The sequence below is a fragment of the Halyomorpha halys genome, unplaced genomic scaffold (genome assembly GCF_000696795.3).
Source record: "Halyomorpha halys isolate HHAL.00 unplaced genomic scaffold, Hhal_1.1 Scaffold50.1, whole genome shotgun sequence".
Classification (NCBI taxonomy): domain Eukaryota; kingdom Metazoa; phylum Arthropoda; class Insecta; order Hemiptera; family Pentatomidae; genus Halyomorpha; species Halyomorpha halys.
In genome coordinates, this window is record NW_027106849.1 from 944,834 (window position 1) to 952,224 (window position 7,391).

The following is a 7,391-nucleotide window of genomic DNA, read 5'->3' on the forward strand; positions in this document are numbered from 1 at the left end:
TTCTTATATTTATATTTACAGATATTTTATTATTTATTATTTACTGATATAATTTTATTTCAATAATAAATCTGATATAATAAAATAAATAATTTTCTGAAAATTCGACAAACCTCTCAACTTAAACAGCCCTGATGAACTCAGAACTCTACAAAGTGGAGTGAAACGTTGGAAAATAAATAGTTTTTAACTATTTTTGTTTCTCTTTTGACTGCAATCCTGACCAACTTCTTCATTATTTTAAATTATACGGTCAATTATGTATGTGTATTTATATAATAATAAAATAATTATTATAAATGATCACTCTTCTCGCCTTCTCCCCTCTCTCTATCTCTACCTCCTCCTCTCTTTCTTCTGATTTAGTCTTCGGCTTCGTCACCCTTCCAAAGGGTTAGCCTAAGAAGCAGGGATATTTTTCTATGTCTGACTTTCCCCTTTATTCTCAGTCGCTGTTTCAATCTGACAGGTGATTAGCCTTATGTTTATTGTTTATTTTTACCAATTTCTCAATATCTCCCTTTTACATATATTCTACCTTTTATACTTACTCTTTATCGTATTGATAATTAATTTTAAGGAGTAGTCTCTTACAATTTATTAGTCTAGATCTGTATTTACTTTTATCACTGTAACTGTAACTTTTATCACGCCTGGTTATATTTATTAGTAACTTGTTACCAGCCCACTTACATGTTTACTTTTTTATATTGTAATTATTAATATTTTTTTATATATTTTATAAACATTACAACTATTTTGAAATGTTTGTATCTTGTCCTTTCATTTAGCTCAGATGAAGCCCTGCAAAATGGGGAGAAAAGTTGGTTAGCGATAAATAGTTTACTTTTACTATTTTTCTACCTTTATTGATCGCCACCCGGACTCTCTTCCTTAATTAATACAACTAATTAATTTTAAGCCTGTAATGAAAATGTTATAAAGTCTAAAACAATTACCCTAATAATATTCTTGAAAATTTCTTGTTTAAGAGACACGACTTTAAAATATGAAAGCGGCGCAAGAAAGGTAATTGCTAGTTTAATGAAAGAGCCATTGCTGGCAAGTTGGCTTTGACCGTATGAAGTTTTCCTTTGAAGGTAGAACCAAGTCGTTAAGGAAGACTTCCCTCAGGAGACTAATGGCACTGTGAAGGAAGACTGTGGGACCTCCTGATTGTTTTGTCTCTGATGGACATCATTCAATTCAGGATTGGATCTCTTCGAACAAAGGAGAGATCCTCCTGTGCTTTCATTGTGTGATAGCTCCGGTATTAGAGGCGATAGGGGATTGGAATTGGAATTTAAATATCAATGGATTGTGAAATTAATTTTTTAAAAAAATTATTTTTCCTGGTAAGTTTATTTGGTTTAATTTTTCTGTTAATAAATATATATAAAAATAAAAAATAAATAGAGAACTGGTTCGGTGCGCGTATCAACACCCAATTGCGAGTTCAAACCAATTAATAAATTAAGCATTAATTTTTACAAAAATATTTGGCTGTTTAACGTTGTTATGCATCTATATTAAAATTTGTATTTTAAAAATTTATTTTTAATTCGTAAAAATATTTTTATTTTATTTTTAACTTTAAACACCAACAACTTGTTTTAACTAGTATTATTTTTACTATCCGTTGACTTTTAGTTACAACTTCTTTAAATCTGTAATTCTTTGGCAGTATAGGACTCCAATGGGAGTCTTAGCCGAAAAAAAAACTTCTTTGTAACTCATGATGGTAATATTTCCCCTTTCTATATCTTCATTAATTAAAAAGTCTTGTTTCCTTGGTTATTATAAGAATAATCCAAAACTTAAGAATTTTCTATCAAAAGTTAATTTATCTAGAATTAATTTTTTTTTAACTCAAAATTCTGCACAAAAACCTATTCAGTTTCTCTTGGTCAAAAAGTTGTTATAAATAAATAATTTAAATTTTTAATAATTAATTATCTACATAAGATGTTTCCGTAATATTTTGTTTAATAAAAACTTTCTAAAAGTAATTGTATTAACTTTTGACAGACAACCTCTCAATTATTTATAAAGTCTATTTGTTTTCCCTTTTTCTTCACTATTTATAACCCACTACTACTTCTTAAGTTAGACATTTTTTTTCTAAACTCTTTTAAGCTGTATATTATTCATTTATATCAAACCTTTTATTTTCAGAAATATTATAAAAATATTTTTTTTCTCTTATCTATTAATTTTATTCATAGTTTTTTTATTTATATTTTTGTATTTTTTCACTGCTTTCTACTAATCTTACCTACAACATAGGACTAAACGTTGGTTTTATTTTTCACCATATCATAAGTAATGTCTTTTTTGTGTGCATAAAATTTGAAAAAATAGGAAACATATTATAGATGTAATATGATTAAAATTAAAATTAAAAATTAAAATCTGTACCGTGTAACCTATGAAGGGTTAAGGATGCAGTACTTTGTAAGGAAGTACTGTTACTAGACTAACGGTTGTGCAAGGAGGTCAATTGGTCAGAATCACGCTCGATCGCCAGATTTTTACCCAATTAAGGGTGCCTAATTTATGAGGCTAGATGGGCCCCAGGAGGGCTCCAGAACCCACAGGGTTGACTCACGGCTAAAGCGTAACAGAAAACAGTTTTCTACCCATCCGGTCCTTGGAGTTAGTAGCATCGTGCCTTACCATGGTGCCACCGCGCTCCCTAAATGTAATATGATAGCAAGCTTTAATAAATATTTAAAACAGAAGTATTTGGACTAAGGAGATGTCAAAACATGTATGTTCATTTCATTTTTATTTGTATTCATTTTTTTTTTTTTACAGTACCGCTGTATATTAATATAACCTACTTCCCCTACTGTATATTTCATTTTTATGTATTATAAAATTAAAAATTGAAATCAAAGTCTCTTGCTCAAAATTTTTCGTTCGGATGTTATATTATATTATATAGAAAAAACGTGATATACCATTTATTAAATTGTAATAATCAATACATCTAAATCCTGAAACGAACTAAAATCTTAAGCATATTGGGTAGATATAACTTGCTTCACTTGGTACTTTATTCTTCAGTACATGCTGAGAATTGCACCGTGTCCTCCTGGTGGCATGAGGATTGTGCTATTGTATTTAAATTATGGTCGGCTTTTGTTGGCCATCAAACTCATCAGTGATTCCTTGCAGTCAGGTGTACGTACCTTGAAAGCACTCCATTGCACATATTTCCTCTTCAATTGGTTATTGCACTGCATAGGTTATTAAGGTTATTCTTGATACCTTAATGTTTTAAAGGTATCAATTAAGTATTTATTACTCATTAATAGTGAACACTAAATACTAATTTATAGTGTAATCCATGCCAAAAAATCAAATACAAGTTTTGTTTTCCATTTACCAACCGTGCTACTAAATAAAAAAATGACCCAAGAAATAGAAATTTCATATATGCGTCGTTTTAAATTCTTTCATGTGAAATGCGAAAATTATTGAAAAATGTATTTGGCTTTTCACATAACATGGGGCAATTTTATATTAAATATTGACTTACCCTGTATAATAATGATAATATATTACTCTACGAATTAATAAAATAATTTATCATATTAGACAATAAAGATTAAAGCAGTCTGGATGAATGACAAGTAGACCGATAGTCTGCAAAATATTAGGCTAAAAAGAATGTAAAATTTTATAATAGGGACAAATTCCTTAAAAAGAGAGTACAAAGCATCAAATAATTGAGATGGAATAGAAAATGGACAGTCGATCCGAAACTTTGTCCAGAAAATTGAAATGAAGGAGATAAAAGTATCAAAGGTTTATTTTCTTAAAATTAAATAAATACAAACAATTGCATGTGCTTATCAACAAAATAAACAATAGAAAATTTTTAAATGTTTCTGTTGGGGCCACAGCCTGGTTGTCCAAGGGAAGCCCTTACACTATGCCCAGATTAATCTAGGTTCTATGGTTAGTTAATTTAGGGCTTTAAATATTGTGTTAGTAGAGGATAAAAAATTGAAATAGAAAATTTATATTTTCCGATTAATGGATGAGACAAAAACGATAAAAATAATAGGTAAAAGCAGAGAGAGAGAAATAAAAAAAAAAGAGAATGTGAACATGCACTATAGTATGGTTGATAAAAATAGAGAATAAAGTAACAATATAAACAAAATTTAATATAAAGATAAATAATATAGATGATATAAAATAGAAGAAAATATAAAAGATAGAAAACTACTGGAAAATGATAAACGAATTCATGGAAAAACAGAAAAAAAAAATATCAAAACTTCTTTGTAAGGTAAAAATATTTTGAAACAGTAGAAGGCAAATTTAATAAGAAAATAAATGAAAATTAAAAAAAAACATCAATAAATAATAATGGTAGATATTATTACAATATTATGCAAGGTAGTTAAATATTAGTAGAAGTTGATTGCTATTACTATTATAATGTGGGTTGTAGAAACAGAATGATATGATGAAATAATATGAAAAACAGTTTATCATTCAAGGATTAGGTCATCCCAAGAACTATTACATAAGTAATTTTAATTTTACAATAACATATATTGGCCGAAAAGCTGTGTAGTCACACATAATTGTAACTTATATACAGAGAAGGCAAAAAAAATAATCAAAAAACTAACTGACTAAATACATAAAAAACAAATTCAAAAAGGTAGTTACGAAGTATTAACCAATATAATATTGAATTAGATTGGTGAAGTAAAAATTAGTTAAATAGAAGGGTTATATGACGTATGTACTGCAGAAGTATGCAACTCGGGCAAAAAATGATTTATCAAACGTTACAGTTCCGTAAGGTGGGGGGTAGATGTCAGATAAACGTGGTCTCGTAGTACGGGATTGGACTGAGAATTTGAATTGCAAGTTTTCTAAGATATAGGAGGGGCGTTGAGTACTAATTGCTAGGAATAGAAAGGATCATATGATGATACTTGCTTTGTAATGTGAATGTAAATGTACAAATTGAAAGAGATAAACGTTAGATAGCTGAACTGGATGGACCTGATAGGGATATGTATAGAGGTGAAATAAATTGAAGGTAGATAGACACACTGATAGGTGAAGAAAGAAGAAACACTCTACTATGAATGTTAAACAGACTGTGTTATCTATAAACCAGAGAGGTTGCCAGTTCAGTAGGTAGGAATTATCTCTGCTACCAATAAAATACTTTAAAATTTCTATACTATTGTAAAACATGAACATACATTTATTAGTACATGGTTTAAGGCTGTAAGGAGTAAAATGAAATTACCTTTATTGAGAGGAAAGTGAATTCGGAATTTATCAAATTGAGGTACAAGACAAAAAATTGGCCTAAACATTTTTTTTATATTTTATAGTTCTTCTGATCAAATAACATATTTGGAAGGAATATTAAAAAGAAATAAAAAAATTAGTATAAAGATTTTCTGTTTTTATGTCTAAAATTCATTTTTGGGCACTTTCAACAGCCTTTTGTAAGAATGAAAGAAGTCAAGAAACCTCTAAAGCATAAAGTGTGAAAGGCTTTCAATGAAGCATTAAAGAACGCGGTAGTACGAAAAAAACTAGAAGTAATTGCGAAATAAACTTGGCAGAATTGCAGAAGAAGATTAAAAAAACTTAAGACTTTCACTCTGTTTTAACTAAGGATCGTTGGAAGACAAAGCGAAATAGGTCAGTTTGTTTCTTTTTTTTTTTGTTTTTTAGTTCCTTCTCTTTTATTACAGGATGAATGTTATGCTCTAGAAAATGCTAAAGAGTGTATGCACTATGCCTACTTTGTGTTCAGAATTTAACTATTTTTAAGCACCAACCATGATAATTGCTCTTAATATGGATAATTGTACAATTCATTCCTCAAACACCAACATCGATATCACAGAAGTGGGTTACTTTGCTCATTAAGAAAACAGAAAATACTACACCACTGAAGGTAAAAGTTTTGTGTTTCTGTGGCATACCTGCGGTAGTGAAAGGCACGAAAGGGATGGGAGGAGGAACAAAGGAAAAGATTACCTCCAAGATGGTTGATAAGTTCAGTTGAAAAATGATCCTATTTAATCTCGTATCTTTCCTTATCCTCTTCATTTTTTTTTAAATTTTATTGATAGACTGCTCTCCAGCTGCTACAGTAACAGAATAAATAATTATTGGGTGAAGATAGTTGACCGTACGAAGTAGATTGTAGGAAGATAATCCAGGTGGCGGTCAATAAAGTTATCAAAATAGTAAAAGAAATCTATTTATTTTTAACCTATTTATTGGTTGATAATAGATTTTTCTACTATTTTAATGCCGTTAGTGACTTCCATTTAGATAGTCCGCTTCCTACAAATACGTAGGCATCTTTCACAGCATTATTCCACATCCTTGGCATTAGTAGCAGATTGCCTTACCACTTAGCCACGCTACTCCCCATATTTATTTTCTTATATTACTAATCTTTATGAGCATCGCTCAACGTCTATTATCTACATAATACAGACTTGCAATATAGATTACTTAACAATCAACTCCTTTTTATCCTGGTCTTTGGTGATTAAACTACATTTGACCGAAAGCTAGTTCCACCTATTGCACCGTGTGATTCCTGATCTGTGGTATTAAATAACCGACATTTTTAAAGAATCGGCGATATAAAATGATTTAGAAATCGCGAGAGTTTCTCTGTCTGTTGAAAGGTTCCCCGCAGTTTTCCACAATGGCTTTCCTAACAGTGGCTTTCCATCGGTATCTAAGAAAAAAAAAACGAAGGGGGAAGTAAACTCGGGTCCGTTTTCTTTTCTCAATGGTTTAGAAAGTGCATCGGTGCAACCACGTATGTATCCGTAACTGCAAAAACATTATACAACCATTATCGTTACTTTCGTTTTGATTGTTAGTAGATTTTCTCAGATTAGATTTGTATTTACTTACAGATTTTTGGGTGTATCATGAAAAAAGTATGTTTGAATTTCTTAATATTTTAGCAAAATTAAATAATACATTAATCCTAGGACCTAAATGTGTACCAGTTTAATTTTTTTTTTTTAAAAGTTTGCCTACACATTCGTAGAGTTTTCGGCCAATTTTGGTCGTTGCAATATGTGATGCGAAATTCTGTAAAGTCTGAAAAACCTATCTGATTAAATTAAAATAACTATGTATTCACTGAAAGCTGCACTCTGCATTTATTGATGCGTTGCCAATAAAGATATAAGAGTCAGCTAGTCAAACTATAATTACTGCAACAAAAAAGTGAGTTTGGAGTTCTGTTAAGTAAACAAATATATTGGTTATTTCTTTTCAGAAAATAATTGAGTTTTTATCCAGATTATACAAGAGATGCAGTAAATGTACAAAAATTAAATATTTTTATAAAAACATAATTTATA

General features: G+C 29.8%; 1 long non-coding RNA gene across 1 annotated transcript in view; it reads right to left on the reverse strand.

The window, feature by feature from the left end:
• The window catches only part of LOC136795237 (uncharacterized), a 48,843-nt gene that overhangs the window by 40,368 nt on the left and 1,084 nt on the right, over positions 1 to 7,391 (reverse strand). The window lies entirely within an intron of this gene.